Here is a 17553-nt window from a genome sequence, read left to right as displayed (position 1 = left end):
TAGGTGCGCCCCAATGAGAAGATGTCACATACCAAATTTCATGTTCATACAATTTATATAAAAAAAAACTAAAAATTTCATACAATTTATATTAAAAAAACTAAAAATAAAATACTTTGAGACGTCAGATTTTGATCAATATCACCATTCTATCCTCCCCTTACCATCCAGCTGTCCAATTTTGATCAAGAGAGCCACTCACCGTCTGATCTTAGATTCGACGTCTCAAAGTATTTTATTTTTAGTTTTTTTTTTTATGCAAGTTGTATGAATATGAAATTTGGTATGTGTTATCTTCTCATTGGGGCGCACCTATAAAAAATATTAAAAATAATTTTTTGATGAAATATAATGACCAAAATACCCCTTGAAACTTTTAAGGGTATTTTGGTCATTTTATTGAAAATATATTTTTTATATTTTTTGTTGGTGCAAGTTTAATAGAGGAATGGACGTCCAAATTTTGGTGTCAAAATAGTTTATGTAAAAGAAAATTAAATATAAAATAGTGTAGAGACGTGACATTGTGATTGGGGCAATCTTAACCCTCCATTCAAAATTGATGGTTGGATAAGGGGGAAGATAGAACTTCTATACTGTAGGGGAAGCATAGAAAGCTTGCCTTTGTATTTTATATATATATATATACCTTTTATTATTATTATTATTTTAACAAGTCGAGTTACGAGTAGTAAAATTCGGTTTTTCAAAAACTAAAAATAGTCAGTTTCGTTTTTTTTTAAAAAAAATGTTATGAAGTTGAAAAAACAAACCTCTGAATAGTAACAAAATTTTAAGTATTTTCATAATAACGAGAAATATAAAGGATATTTACATAATTGTCCTTTATAAATTTTCCATACTGCAAAACAAATACCATATTCTCAAGCCAACAAACCACATTTAACCTCAACATAGAACACCAATGGGCCTCATCTCATAGTAAAAATTCTTTCAAAGTCATAGAAGTCACACTACATTCCTCCAAAAAAAATAGAAATGCCCATATTTTAGGTAACAAACCATATTTAATCTCCCCATAAAGCGCTAATGGGCCTCATCTCTTAGTAAACACAAGTATTTAAGGTTATAGTCATCCTTACAAGAGCTCAATGTCGATTTAAGCAAACAACTAGACCAAAGTATAACATTACCTTCTCTACTTTTCTACTCCATTTCAAGCCCTAAAAATGTGTATGTTGAAAGTGTCATTCGTTGCCCTAGAGAGCGCAAACACACATGTATCACCTTCTTTCAAATTGTTATCTATCGTGAATTTTTTCCACCCACTGCTAATTCTAATAACTCCCCCGGTCCTTGTCATCTTTGCAGGCCATGAATTTTTCTCTTTTGGAACTTGGAGTGTGATATTCTGGTTCTTTGTCAAGGCCTTCAAAGTTAAGAATTTTTGTGGAATAGTTTGGACATGCCCAAAGACAAGCAACTTAACACCAAATTTGTTATAGAAAGAAAGGACAGAAAACGAAAAATAAACAGAAAAAGGAAATAAATTGCGGAATCATGAAATTTTGAAATAACCTAGTGTACTATGATATATGGTACTCCACAGTAGTATCCATTATCTGTTGCCACTGATGGACGGTTGGAGATTGACATAACAAGGGACATTTACCCTACTAAGTTTAACATCACCAACCATTCCTTTGTTAGAATGGGGTGTAGATATAGAGCCTGAGTACTAGATATAACATAGTCTACCATACTATGGTGTACTTTCCCAAAACAAACAATTATTGATTACCTTCAATAGCAGTCACATAAATGCAAGAATTTTTCCTTTTTTTAATTCATATACATACAAGATAATTCCTCCACACACATGCACAAATATCACAAATTGCTTGATTACCTTCTATAGCATTGTATAAAGATTATTCCTTCATTATTCTCAAAAAAAAAAAAAAACATGACTATTCCTCCACACATGCACAAATACCACAGATTGCTTGATTACCTTCCATAGCATTGTAACAAGACAATTCCTTCTTCATTCTCAAAAGAAAAAAAACATGACCATTCCTTCATGTAGGTACACACAAATTGATAGCACATTGAATGTTGGTTTTCCTTTTTTTTGGTGTAAAGGTAATTGATTTTGAATGCTGATTTTACTGTTTCCAAAACAGTAAAATTGAATCTTACATTCTACCAACAAGAATGATGGATGATCTTGAAGACAATTGTTTTCACTATGACATTAGAGTGCCCTTTATTTTCTCCTCTGATAAAACTGAAGGCATTTAAAAATCATAAGGAGAATACTCACTGTATTCAATGAGTTGAATACATTAAGAAGGCAAACATACTTCCAGTGAACCACAAGGATCCTCTTTCTTTGGTCACCTCACTACTAACCTAATTGACTCGTTAAGAGCCTATTGACCATTACTGTGCTTATAAAACATATACCAATATGATCTTGGTGAAGTTTGCAAGACCTCTAATGGAGGTAGCACCTTACTCTTCCACCAAATCAAAACTCTTTTTGGCAGCGAATCATTCATCGATCTCAAAACCAAATCCACACTACTTTAGTTCATGTGATTACCATAGGTTCAATCTCTAATAAGTTTACATTTTACCAACATTTCCTAGAATTTTCATATTTTTTTTTTTAACCAATCAGATGGTGGTAACAATAATTGTAATGATACCCAAGAAACCCATTTTGCCAATAATCTCAAACTAGCCTTTAGACTACATCTCTCTGCTCGTTGTTCCTGAAAAAATTCCCCAACCACTGTTTCCACGAGCATATTCTCCAATCCAAGAGAATGGTAATCTTGAATAGCAAAAGGCCAAGCTCCAAACAAATATATGTTAATCAGGTTTTCACTTTGACATATAGCAGAGAGCAGTAAAAAATTTGACACAACAAAGAACATGATATAAAAAGTCATATGATCGCGGCAAAACATTTTGTTTCAGTTTTAACATATAGTTAAGATTCACAAAATCTCCACAATAGTCACAATTCAAAAGATATTCATGGTTTGCATAATGTAGTTTGTAATGATAGATTATTATTCAAAATATAATCCTATAGACCTAATGGTTTTTTGTCCATGTCTTGATTAGGATTAGAAGATATTAAGACAGAAGATACTGTACATCGAAAAATTCATTGAACGAATTGGGTGAGTAGCTCATAAAATCCTCCTCTATGATGGAAGAGTTCATCTGAATTTGTCTGTGACTGAAAACAAAACTTGACATACATTCAAATACTTCTCTTATATTCAAGAAAATTTGGAAAGCCAACAAATTCCCAATCAATGTTTGAATAGAGTTGTTAAATTGTTTCCTTAAACTTTTTTTTTTCCCTCAATGAGTTGGGCATTAGCTTGTGTTTTATGGAAAGTCTCCTTAAATGTATTTTCTTTTACAAAGACACTTGAAGGAAGCAAAGTAACCTATCTAAGAGAAAAGGTACGGTGAGACTCCCTATCTCCTACTTGCAGTGGCACTGTTTGGCTCAATGCTCATCTTGAGTGATCAAGGCACGCACCTTTTATACCATAGCACATCATTGCAATCATGTTCTAGTGATTCACATGGCCTCTATTCCAGTTACAATTCATAGTACTATAGTAACTAATCGTAAGCCACGTTAGTGCCATAATCTTTAAGCAAACTTTCTTCTCATTAACTTCTTTTCTCAAAAATCAGTTTAATTTGAAGGGAACTAATAGACTGTCATATAGAACTTGAAAGGAATCTAAGACATTGTTTAGTTTTTTGTAGTTATGACATTCATATGTTCCATAGTAATATGGAAACTGTTCTGTATACTCTCGGAAGGGTAACTTTTTGTCATCATCATTTCTACTTTCATGTAAAAGATATCTTATTTGTCACCTTCCCTAGATGTAAAAGATACTTTATTTGTCACTTTCCCTAGATGTCTACTGCTGAAAATATAAGTCGTTGTTTTGGATATATAAATATATAAACAATCCCATATGTTATTTATGCCATAGTTGTTAGTGATATATCCCTTCAATAAAAAAAACTTTTCAAAGAAGGATTAAAAAGACTAAATAACAAAAAAAAAGAAAGTAGAGTTAAAGGAACCCACAAAGCTACCCCTTCCCTATCCATATCCAAGTTTGCTAGCATTCTCAACAAGTTGGCTTCCTTATTTAAATGATAGCATTCGGTGATAAATAAGCATGTTTGGGTAATGGAAATCTTGTCCCCCCCATGGAACCACATCTTCCTCCATTGTGTAATTTTAGAGAGTCAACCTCCAAGAAGTATGGATAAAAACAATTTACAGTCAAGTTGTACAATTTCAAGTCTGAACTTGAAGGAATAACAAGTCTAGTTCAATAAATACGTGACTACTTGATTGACATGCAAGGTTTCAAGCATTACTGAAACTTGACAAGAGAGGAATAGTTCATGATACAATAGTGAAACTCCTCAGACAAGAGAAGATTATTAGATGACTACATAATATGTCAACCATGTTAGAACGAAATAAGTTGAACTATGAATAAAGAATGTGAAAAACTAAATAGTGAATTTTATGCTAATAGTTATAACACATTACATGCTAATAGTTATTACCCTATTATATGTACACTAGAATGTGTGCAACTCAATCATTGTTCATAGATTGTTACATTGTGCCTTATAAGACAGACAAAAATCTTGTTTAAAATAATTCTTGAATAAAAAATTTTGAAAAAAATTATTTCCTTGAACTGTTTTGGTATAACGATAACATGGAAAGGTAAGTATATGCAATTTTTATTGAAAAAAGAAGGAAACACTCACCACCATGAATGTACAAGGAACTAAGGAGCTGTCACACCCCAAGAATTTACAATACTATTATTCCTGAGATGTGACGGACAAAACATATATACATCTATTGATAGGACAAATTTACAGTAGCGAGGTCTTACATAGTAAATAAAGAAAGCTAGCACAACAACAGTATCTTCCAAGGTTGATCTTGACTAGCACTCAAAATGAATCCGTAGTTATCCTGAAAAAAATATTTACCATAGTTGATGAGTTTGGCTACTCAGTAAGTGATCATCATAATCCTAAAAATAATCATGATTGAAAGATATCAATATTTTCCAAAACGAGATCTATTAACAGAAATGCATCAACAGTTTCACTTTCAATAAATGCATAATTAAGTATAATCCGAGTAATTGAAATGCTTATAACACTTTTAACGGCAATACATAATTCAAAGGATTTCAAAAAATTCCCTACTGGCGTCCCAAGTAGGTCACCTATATACCCCATCAGCGTCCTGATGGATCCACCTAATCCCTATCGGCGTCCCAGATAGGTCCACTTAATCCCTGCAGGTCCACTTATACCTCACCGGCGTACCGGATGAGTCCACTTAATCCCTACCTGCGTCCCAAATAGGTCCACTTATACCTCACCGGCGAACCGGATGAGTCCACTTGCATACTTAAATTATTTCTAAATCTCTTTAAACAATCGAAAGCAGCAATATCATGTACTCAACATATCACTGAAACCATTAATATGAATTTCACTTAAACCATTAATAACAGTCACTCTCTATAATATTTCAAAAATAACCAATCAAATATTTTGGGCTCAAATTTAGAAAGGTAGCAGTTTGTAAAGGCATTCTAGCATAATTGCCAATTTAATATGTATAGAAAAAAAAAAAAAAAAAACTCTTATAAAAATTCAAGAATACAGAATTATCACAATTTATGGAATATCAATTCACAAATAAACATTTCACAACAATACTATAATCAATTGCAAAAATGTCAATTTTTTTAAATAATAAGGCAGTCATTTGCACATGAATTTTACAATGTTTAAATATTCAAAACAGTAGAAAGAAATATCACAATTTTACTAATTGCAGAAATATCACATTTATTTCTAACAATAGACAAGAAAAATAAATAAATTTATTTTTTTAATTTACAGCATTCAAAATTTCTAACATAGATAAAATATCACAATTTTTATTAAAAAGATTATCTTTCAAGATAATGAGGTCACGTGCGCATAAAATTTATCGCGCCTAAAATTCATGATAATAAGCAGAAATAATTATTTCATTTTATTTTTAAAAAGAATGGATTATTTTTCGAGACAATGAGGTCACTTACACACAAAAATGATAAAATAAAGATCCTAGACGGAAATATCACTATTTATTAAAAATAGACTATTTTTCAGAAAGACGATGTCACTTACCCACAATTATTTGAGAGGGAGCTTCCGATAAAAAATTCGGTTCGAGAGAGAAGTTCACTGTGTTTCGACCAGAGAGAGAGATCGCAAAATTTTCTTTTAGGGTGGGAGTGCTCACATCCCCTATTTAAATTCTTATAACATATTATTATATTGTTTTATTACGCTCTACCTCATACCTGAGGTGTCGCGTTAAAAGCAGACTTTTATCGTACGAAAACCACGTCCGCTAAAGGACGTTGCCAGCTGCAAGCAGGAAGCAAAAGCAAGCAAGCAAAACAGGCAAGCAAAAGTTAAACGAAGTAAAAGTTTTTGAAAATACTGATGGTCCCCAAGGACCATCATATTCAAACAGACCATCACCTATTTAAAAGCATATTTTCTCCTTTTTTTTTTTTTTTTTTTGAAATTTTAAGATTGTTACATTCTTCCTTCCTTAAAGAAATTTAGTCCTCTAAATTTGTGTACCTCATTACTGAAAAAGATAGGGGTATGTTTCTATGATTTCGTCTTCTCGTTCCCAAGTCGACTCTTCTCTTGAATGGTACTGCCATAATACACGGACTAAAGGAATCTCCTTGTTACGCAACACTTGCACCCTTCTATCCAGTATCAAAATTGGCTGCTCAATGAAGGATAGGTCCTTCCTGATCGGTAAAGGTTCATATTTTAAGATATGGGACGGGTCGGACTGATATTTTCGTAGTGAAGATACATGAAAGACATTATGGACATTTGCCAATTCGGGTGGTAAGGCAAGTCTATAAGCGACACCTCCGATTCTTTCCAGGATTTCAAATGGTCCGATGTAACGTGGGCTCAACTTTCCTTTCTTGCCGAATCTCATAATGCCCTTTATTGGTGATATTTTTAGGAAAACTCGATCACCTTCCTCAAATTCAAGATCTCTCCTTCGGTTATCGGCATAACTCTTTTGCCGACACTGAGCTGTCTTGAGCCTTTCACGAATTAATGCTATTTTATCTGTGGTTATCTAGACAATTTATGGCCCCAAAAGCTTTATTTCACCAACCTCATCCCAACATATGGGTGACCTGCATTTTCTTCCATACAGGGCTTCATATGGTGCCATTTGAATACTGGCTTGGAAGCTATTATTATAAGCAAACTCAATCAGGGGTAAATGGTCATCCCAGCTTCCTGTAAGGTCAATAACACAGGCCCTCAGCATATCTTCCAAGGTTTGGATGGTCCTCTCCGATTGTCCATCAGTTTGGGGATGAAAGGCAGTACTAAAGGCGAGTCTCGTCCCCATGGCTGATTGTAGTCTGGCCCAAAATTTAGAAGTAAACCGAGTATCCCTGTCCGATACAATACTGACAGGAACTCCATGCAACCGTACTATTTCCTTAATGTACATTGTAAAATTTTAAACATTGTAAAATTTTAAACATTGTAAAATCTTTTTGGAATTTTAAACATTGTAAAATTCTAGAAATTCTAGAAATTCCATTTCTTATTTCCTTGGATTAATTCTAGAAATTCCATTTCTTATTTCCTTGGATTAATTCTAGAAATTCCATTTCTTTTTGGTCTCGAATAAAATCTGGAATGCCTCTAGAAATACTTCCCAAGTCAAGTTTTTATTTTCTTTGACCAATACTCCTTTTGCCATTCGCCACCAGTGTTGTGCCTCACCTTCTAACATAAAAACTGCCAAGGCCACCTTCCTATCATCAAGACATTCCATAACCTTGAATATTTTTTCCAATTGCATAATCCATTCCTCGGCTTCCAGTGGGTTTACAGCACCCTTAAAAGAAGGTGGGTTTAATTTCTTAAATTATTCAATATTGCTCCCACCATTTCCTGTAACTGACTGCCTGGGTGGATTGTTGTTTTCCATCTGATGTTGCATTAGAGCAACCATATTTTTCAAAGCTTTGTGAATTCCTTCCATATTGGCTTCAGTTATTCTGGATCCTGACTTTATCCCGGTCTGAACACACAATAAATGCGATTTTAAGTACATTCTTTTTAAATTTCCTAAGGATCTTAAACCTATTGCTCTGATACCATAATTGTCACACCCCAAGAATTTACAATACTATTATTCCTGAGATGTGACGGACAAAACATATATACATCTATTGATAGGACAAATTTACAGTGGCGAGGTCTTACATAGTAAATAAAGAAAGCTAGCACAACAACAGTATCTTCCAAGGTTGATCTTGACTAGCACTCAAAATGAATCCGTAGTTATCCTGAAAAAAATGTTTACCATAGTTTGATGAGTTTGGCTACTCAGTAAGTGATCATCATAATCCTAAAAATAATCATGATTGAAAGATATCAATATTTTCCAAAACGAGACCTATTAACAGAAATGCATCAACAGTTTCACTTTCAATAAATGCATAATTAAGTATAATCCGAGTAATTGAAATACTTATAACACTTTTAACGGCAGTACATAATTCAAAGGATTTCACAAAATACCCTACTGGCATCCCAAGTAGGTCACCTATATACCCCATCAGCGTCCTGATGGGTCCACTTAATCCCTATCGGCGTCCCAGATAGGTCCACTTAATCCCTGCAGGTCCACTTATACCTCACCGGCGTACCGGATGAGTCCACTTAATCCCTACCGGCGTCCCAAATAGGTCCACTTATACCTCACCGGCGAACCGGATGAGTCCACTTGCATACTTAAATTATTTCTAAATCTCTTTAAACATTCGAAAGCAGCAATATCATGTACTCAACATATCACTGAAACCATTAATATGAATTTCACTTAAACCATTAATAACAGTCACTCTCTATAATATTTCAAAAATAACCAATCAAATATTTTGGGCTCAAATTTAGAAAGGTAGCAGTTTGTAAAGGCATTCTAGCATAATTGCCAATTTAATATGTATAGAAAAAAAAAAAACTCTTATAAAAATTCAAGAATACGGAATTATCACAATTTATGGAATATCAATTCACAAATAAACATTTCACAACAATACTATAATCAATTGCAAAAATGTCAATTTTTTTAAATAATAAGCCAGTCATTTGCACATGAATTTTACAATGTTTAAATATTCAAAACAGTAGAAAGAAATATCACAATTTTACTAAAAGCAGAAATATCACATTTATTTCTAACAATAGACAAGAAAAATAAATAAATTTATTTTTCTAATTTACAGCATTCAAAATTTCTAACATAGATAAAATATCACAATTTTTATTAAAAAGATTATCTTTCAAGATAATGAGGTCACGTGCGCATAAAATTTATCGCGCCTAAAATTCATGATAATAAGCAGAATAATTATTTCATTTTATTTTTAAAAAGAATGGATTATTTTTCGAGACAATGAGGTCACTTACACACAAAACTGATAAAATAAAGATCCTAGACGGAAATATCACTATTTATTAAAAATAGACTATTTTTCAGAAAGACGATGTCACTTACCCACAATTATTTGAGAGGGAGCTTCCGATAAAAAATTCGGTTCGAGAAAGAAGTTCACTGTGTTTCGACCAGAGAGAGAGATCTCAAATTTTTATTTTAGGGTGGGAGTGCTCACATCCCCTATTTAAATTCTTATAACGTATTATTATATTGTTTTATTACGCTCTACCTCATACCTGAGGTGTCGCGTTAAAAGCAGACTTTTATCGTACGAAAACCACATCCGCTAAAGGATGTTGCCAGCTGCAAGCAGGAAGCAAAAGCAAGCAAGCAATACAGGCAAGCAAAAGTTAAACGAAGTAAAAGTTTTTGAAAATAGTGATGGTCCCCAAGGACCATCATATTCAAACAGACCATCACCTATTTAAAAGCATCTTTTCTCTTTTTTTTTTTTTTTTTTTTTGAAATTTTAGGATTGTTACAGGAGCGCATCATAACCAGGACAAAATGGGGACAATTAGTCCTAAATGATTGGGCTTTTTGAATTGCTCTAGCCGTCTGCTTGTTAGTGAGTGTTGATGCAATTAAAATATATGTGTCATGCCCTACATGTTTGTCATGCGTAAAAATAAATCAATAACAAAAGAATCACTAACAAAATATTCTACAGTCACTTGGAAGATAATTCTAGAGGGACTTACACTTTTTAGGAGACCATTGTTTTTCAGCTATACAAAGCAGGTTCTCAGATGCTTTAATAATGGTAAGTGGAGACTTTGGTATATTTTTCACTACTGGACCATGTTTCTCAGAGCATTTAACATCGAATGCATCCTCTCTCTCGCATCCAGTCTTATCAAATACTTTGTTAAGAAAATGAGTATCACCATCATAGTAAAATACTAGAACATCCCCATCACTCAAAGAATGGTCTTTAACAAATTTCTTCCATCCTCTAGAGAAATACAAGGCACCCCCAACTTCTTCAACTTCGACATTCCAAGAGTTTCCACTTGGACCCACCAAGATAGCTTCATGAAATCTTTTCTAGAAGTTATGCCAAAAAGCTGGTGGAATGAACTAAAAAATACAAAGTTGACTTAACCACCACATTGCATGAAAAAGATGAAATATTATGCCTTTCTTTTGATAAGTTACATGATGCCTCACTTATAAATCAATGCTAAAAAACAAGGCTAGGATTTGGCAGGCTCGCAAGTTTGAGTCTTTTGTATTGATAAAGCCAGGTATGTCCGGGACTTGGTAGAGCTTGTACAAGTAATAGTGCTAAAATACAAGAAGTCATTTCAATTACTGAGACTATCTAGACTCTATCATTAAAATGTTGCAGAAAGATCATCACAAGGGTGTTGATGCACAACCTTGAGGTTCAAAAATTCAAAAATCAAATCACAAAGGGCGAATGCAAAAGGAGCTCGACAATCTGGTGTGTTCTATAAACTATGACAGGGTCTTTCTTAATGGGTGCACTCGCACTGTTTCTTAACCCTGTGGTACTGTGTCTATTGTTCCATCTAAGATCACCAGGCACAGTAGGGGTTATGTTTCAAAATGAAAATACTATGTTAGAACGTTCGGGGCCTCAATAGTAGTAGAAGGAAAAAAGTATTGGAGGTGATTTCAATGTGATTCGATGGCCTAGTGAATCCTTAGTTATCCTAGGATCTCTCCTTGTATACGCATGTTGAATTCTTTTATTCAGAATAATGAACTTCTGAACATTCCTTCGATTGGGGCTACTTACACCTGGTCAAACCATGCTCTTTCAAACCCTACCATTACCCACTTGGATAGGTTCTTGGTGACCAACTCCTTTCTTAATAAGTTTCCAAATCTTTATGTTAAGGGAAAAATTTATATAAAGCCGAGGCTCTAAACAATCAAATTTGAGCCTACCTTAAAAAAATCACTAGAAAAGGTTGTTTTGATGCCCAAATACACTCAAATTGATCATCTTGACGTCAAGATACGTGCACATGAGAAAAAAAATGGATTTTAAGTTTTCGAAATAGTGTATTTTGTAATGCATTTTTGGACCGTCATTTTTCAAGTTTTCATAGATCTCGACAGCATTTTTGAAGCTTTAAACTTTATAAATAGAGATAAGAATATATTTTAAGACTATCACAAAGATTTTCGGTATTGAAACCACATTTCTTGACACTGTTTGAATGTAGGCTCTAATTTGATTGTTTAGAACCTAGGCTCTATACAAACCACACCCTTATGTTAAAGCCTTAGTGAAAATTGCCTCCGATTATGTCCCTCTCCTGTTGAATTCGGTGGGTGTGAAGTTTGGCCCATCACCTTTTAGAATGGAGCTAAATCGGTTATCAGATAGAAATTTTATTAAGTTGGTGGAAGAGTTTTGGCAAAATACCAAGATAGACGGTTGGGTGGGTCATTAATTTACTACTAAATTGAAAATGCTGAAGAAGGAAATCTGTAAGTGGAAAAAAGAATCTTGGGGTAACCTAGAGACAATTTGATGAGATGCAATTTATGGGAGGGTCGGTGCCACCAAAAAAAAAGGGAGAGAAACAACTCTCTTGCTTCCTTGCGTGACCTTGCTTCCTTGCATGACCTTCTGAAATTGGAAGAAGTTTGTTGGAGGCAAAAATCTAGAGTGAAATGGTTAAAAGAAATAGATAAAAATATTAAATTCTTTCATGCTATTGCTAATGCTAGAAAAAAGGGTAACTCCATTAGTAAAATTAAAATGGGAGATGTGGAACTTACTGACCAGGTAGATTGCATTCAGAAAAGGCTTTATAGCTGGAAAGACCTTTCGAAATGGATGAGATAAAAGGTGTCTTCTCCTTGTGGGAGAGATAAGGCACCGGGCCAGATGGTTTTTCTTTAGCCTTTTTTCAAACCCTTTGGGAGTTTCTAAAGGAGGAGTTGTTTTACTCATAGATAAATTTTATCATAGAGGTAAAATCTCGATGACAGTAAATTCTACATTTATTGCTTTAATTCCAAAAAAAATCTGTCGTAGAGAATGTGAAGGAAATAAGGCCTATTAGCCTACTGGGGAGTGCTTATAAAATTGTTGCAAAGATTTTGCAAATAGATTGCGAGAAGTATTGCATCTAGTTGTGAAAGGTCCTCAGTTTGCTTTCTTAAAAGACAGACATATTATGCACAATATCTTAATGGCACAAGAATGCACACACTCAAGGTTGAAAGAGCAAAAATCAGGTCTTCTATGTAAAATAGATTTTGAAAAGGCATATGATAAAGAGGATTCTACATGAAATTTTAGGGAAGATGGGTTTTAGATCACGTTGGAGATTGTGGATCCAGGGATGTTTGAAGTCAACTCATTTCTCTAGCATTTTCAATGGAAAATCTTGTGGTTATTTTAAAGCATCAAAAGGTATTCAGCAAGGAGATCCTTATGTCCTCATACTTATATACTATTATGGCATAAAGTTTTAGTACTATGCTGAACTATGTGATGAGTAGAGGCCTTATTTTTGGATTTTAATGTTGGTAGACTAACAATCTCTCACTTACAATATGCAGTAAGGAATTTGTGGGTGTTCTTAAAATGTATGGAAATAGTAATGGGTCTCAAAGTGAATTTAGAAAAGACAAATTTGATTGGGATTTGGAGTTTTAGCGAACGTGGTGGCATCTTTAGCATAAGTTCTTGGATGTGGGGCTGGCAAGTTTCATTGCAAATATTTGGGTATTCCTTTATTTGGAGGAAACCAATTGCCAGCTATTTGGGATCTTATTATCGAAAGATTTAATAAGAAATTGGATCTATGGAAATCTAAAGTGTGTAGGAAGATCTACTCTTATCAACTCTACTTTGTCCAACTTACCCATTTATTTTATGTTGATTTTCATAATGCCAAAGCAGGTGGTGAAGACTTTGGAAAACATTATGAGATTTTTTTTATGGGGCAATGTAGGAATGGGAAAAAAGCTGAAAATCATGAATTGGAAAAAGGTATGCACTACCAAGAGAGATAGGGGTCTAGAACTTAAAAAGCTCAAATTGATGAACATTAGCATATTGACTAAGTGGTGGTCTGTCTATCGACCACTGCATGAGGAGAATCACAGAGTGATTGATCGTAATTTAGTAAGAATTTGGAATTTGCAGGTGCCGCTAAAGGTTCAATTATTTTTGTGGGTAGCTCTTCAAAAAAAGTTGTCTACTGTGGATAACGTTCGTAAGAGAGGTTTCATAATTGTCAATATTTGTAGGCTATGTTTGAGGGATAACGAAAGTGTGGATCATATTTTGTTTACATTGTCCTTTCACACTAAGCATGTAAGATTGGTGTAGAAAGTTGTTGAATCTAAATATCTTGATCCCACAAAGCCTAGAGTTGATCCTCTCTCAATAGATGAACATTGGTCTGTCAAAAGTTGGCACTATGCTATGTAGAGCTTTATAGGTGAGCACTTTTTGGAATATTTGGAAAGAGAAAAATAGAAGAATTTGAAGGGACACAAAGTGAGATTGAAGTTTTGGAGTCTAACACCTTAGTAATAGCAACTGAATGGTTTTCAACAAACACGGATTGTAAGTTCACCCCAAAATCATATATTTTTTAGAACCAATCTGAAGTTGCTAAGTTTAATAATGACAGACAGACTCGAAATGCTGTTTGGATGTCTCCTCATGAAAATTGCTTAAAACTTAACTTTGATGGAAGCTCGATTGAAAACCCAAGCTCAGCTGATTATGTACACATGAACTTAGCAAACTACTGACTCCAAGTGCAAAGTGGACTTGCCCTAGTTTTAAAACATTGTTATGTACACAAGAATGACATGAACCTTTTTAAAGAAATTTTGGATGCTTCCCACTCTCTATCATATCTTACTTTTCTCTTATTTTCTTTCTTTTCATTTTTCTTTTTGTATTTCTTTTTTATCTGTCCTGTTTTCCCGTAAGTTATTCAATTCTAGAATTCATTTACATATGAAAAAAACAAAAAAAAGCCCATTAACACACATACCAAGTTACTAACGCGACCTACAATCATGTGTACGATGATTTAGTTAACTATATCATTTAAACTTTAAACTTTAAAAAGAAACACCCATAAAACATGAACGTTGCTAGTCATGCTAGAATTCACTTGACAATTGCATAAGGCAAAGTTTTAATGCTAATGTTTGAGTTTCCTATCCTTTGCCAACACCTTGCACAACCGTTAGATGTCAACAAGGGACGGTAAAGGGGTGTTGATCTGCTGTTCAAATTCACTCAGAAAATTTGATGGACTTTCATCATAGAAATGCACACCCACAGGCCAACCATCTACTGTTGAGACAGACGATTGGGAAGGTGCTTAGTGCACTGTAGAAATTCGAGTACTAACGTGGCATACAAACCTTGTGTATAGTTCTTATAAAAAACCATTATCTACATTACAATACTATAAATTGGACATTATAGCATTCCAAATAATAAACCAACGAGGCAAAGTACCATTTTATCCGTGGAAAAAATTGCGTATGACAAAAGTTTATATGCTCTTGCAAGCGCCGGAGCATATTGTCCATTCACTCCCTCGAGTAAAACTTTATCTAGAAGTAATTGTGGACCCAAATTTTAGGGGGCAAGCTTTCTATGTTTTCCCTACAGCATAAAACTTATATACTTCCCTTTATCCAACCCTCCAATCTGAATGGAGGGCTAAGATTGCCCCAATCACAACGTCACGTCTCTATACTATTTTATTTTTAATTTTTTTCTATAAACTATTTTGATACCAAATTTTGGACGCCTAATCCTATGTTTAACTTGCACTAGTGAAAATTATTGAAAAAATATTTCCAATAAATAAATGACTAAAATACCCTTGAAAGTTTCAAGGGATATTTTGGTTATTATATTTTATCGAAAAACTATTTTAATATTTTTTATAAGTGCGCCCTAATGAGAAAATGACACGTACCAAATTTCATATTCATACAGTTTGTATAAAAAAATAAAAATAAAATAATTTGAGATGTCGGATCTAAGGTCAAATGGTGAGTGGCTCTCTTGATCAAAATTGGACGGCTGGATAGTAGGAGAAGTACATATCTTCTATGTTGTAGGGGAAGTATAGAAACCTTTCCCGAGTTTAGACACATAATGTCCTTAATTCTAAAGTTTGAAAAATTAGATTGTTTATTTTTTGAAGGATTAGATAGTCTTCTTTTTTTTCTTTCTGTCATTCAAAAATACCCATTTAATGATTCTAAAATTGATCTTCAGAAAATATTCATGAGTAGCTCCTTTGCTCGAAAAAGTAAATGTATAGTGTGCTCCTGCAGAAGTACACTATACTCCCTTATTATATGTTATATTTATGCACAGCATTTTGTATTTGCTATTCCCACCCAATAAAGCCCATGTATTTCTGGGCGGGAATAGATCAAAATATAACTGAGAAGAGCAGACCTTTTCAATTAAAATTTTTCCCCTCTTCGTTTCATTATTTTGGAAACGAATATTTAGGAAAATGTTTTACAACATACATCAGATTTCCTACCCAAAAAAAATTGCAGGCATTATTTATCTAGGGGTTCTTTCTATCGTCACCATCTATTTGATATTCACACCCAAAAAATACTATTCGCTATTTCCTCGTGTTATTGTGTACAAAAAGTTTATAAAAAAAGAAAAATTGAGAATAAATAACTAGTAGTTTTTGGGGACACATTTCTACATTCATAAACCATCCATCTAATGATGGATGTAAGTGATGATCCCTCCAAAGAAAAGGAAACCGATGGCTTAAATATTTTTTCTAAAAAATAATACTTTTTATTTTTTTAATGCATTAATGACCTCTACTTCTTTAAAAATAAGGTCTTTCAAAGATATATTATTTAAGGGGGCATTGCTGCATTGTGGACTTATAGAAACCCCTTGATTTAATATTTGGAGAAGGGTCGAGTCAACGGGTACAAGAGCTCGCTAACTCTTCAACCTCCATTTTTAAGATGGACGTTGCGTAAAGTACACATGGTCAAATCAGATACGGATGGTTTCAAAAACATAATATATATATATATATATATATATAGTAATGATCATATGAGACCCTCCCACATCTATGTGTGTAGAATTTTAAAAGACCACTATTAAATGTGGTACAGATCTATAAAAAAGTTATAATATAAGTGTGGGATTTGATTTTTCTAAAGATCTGTATCAAATTTAACGGGGATCCTTTGGAGTCTTATAGACATGAGTGTAGAAAGGTCTTACAAGATCATTTTGCTATTATTATTATTATTTTATATTTACAATCAGCTTGGCTTAGATGATGAATCTCTAAAATTTTGAGTGAGAATCTCTTTAAGGTGAATTTTACTCATAGAAACTCCATCATTAATATATTATGTTGTCCACTATAAGGAGAATAAGTAGAAAGTTTACATTTTTTTAGGTAAAAGAATAAGGGGAAAGGCAAACGGGGTCGTAACTGTTCCAAAGTCCAAACTAGATGTGGCTGGAAATTTGTGAAATGTAACAAAAAAAATAGAGTACATTTACTACGTCCTATGATTTCCTATCAAAAGCCCAAGGAATTCAGTGTAAACTTAATCAAGAAACGTGAATGTTTTGATACTATTTAGTCAACACAAACTCATTCCACATTTCCACACGGAAAAAGAAAGTAGAACAAAAAACCATACTTTTATAAAAAATATATATAACATTACAAGCAATCCAACAAGCTCACCAAAAATATATAACATTAAAAGGAAATAAATAGTTTTTTTCGCATATTCATCACAAAAAAAAACCTATTTTTGTAAAAAAAAATATAACCTTAAAAATAATTCAAGAAGCTCATAAAAATTATATAACATTAAAAAGAAAGAAATATTTTTCTCATATTCATCATAAAAAACATATTTTTGTATATAGATATATATATATATATAAC

This window comes from Amborella trichopoda, chromosome 1 (assembly GCF_054954075.1).
Source record: "Amborella trichopoda isolate Santa Cruz 75 chromosome 1, AtrichopodaSantaCruz75HAP2 v2.0, whole genome shotgun sequence".
In the NCBI taxonomy this organism is placed as follows: domain Eukaryota; kingdom Viridiplantae; phylum Streptophyta; class Magnoliopsida; order Amborellales; family Amborellaceae; genus Amborella; species Amborella trichopoda.
The sequence above is the reverse complement of the archived record's forward strand: the minus strand, read 5'-3'. Positions refer to the sequence as shown.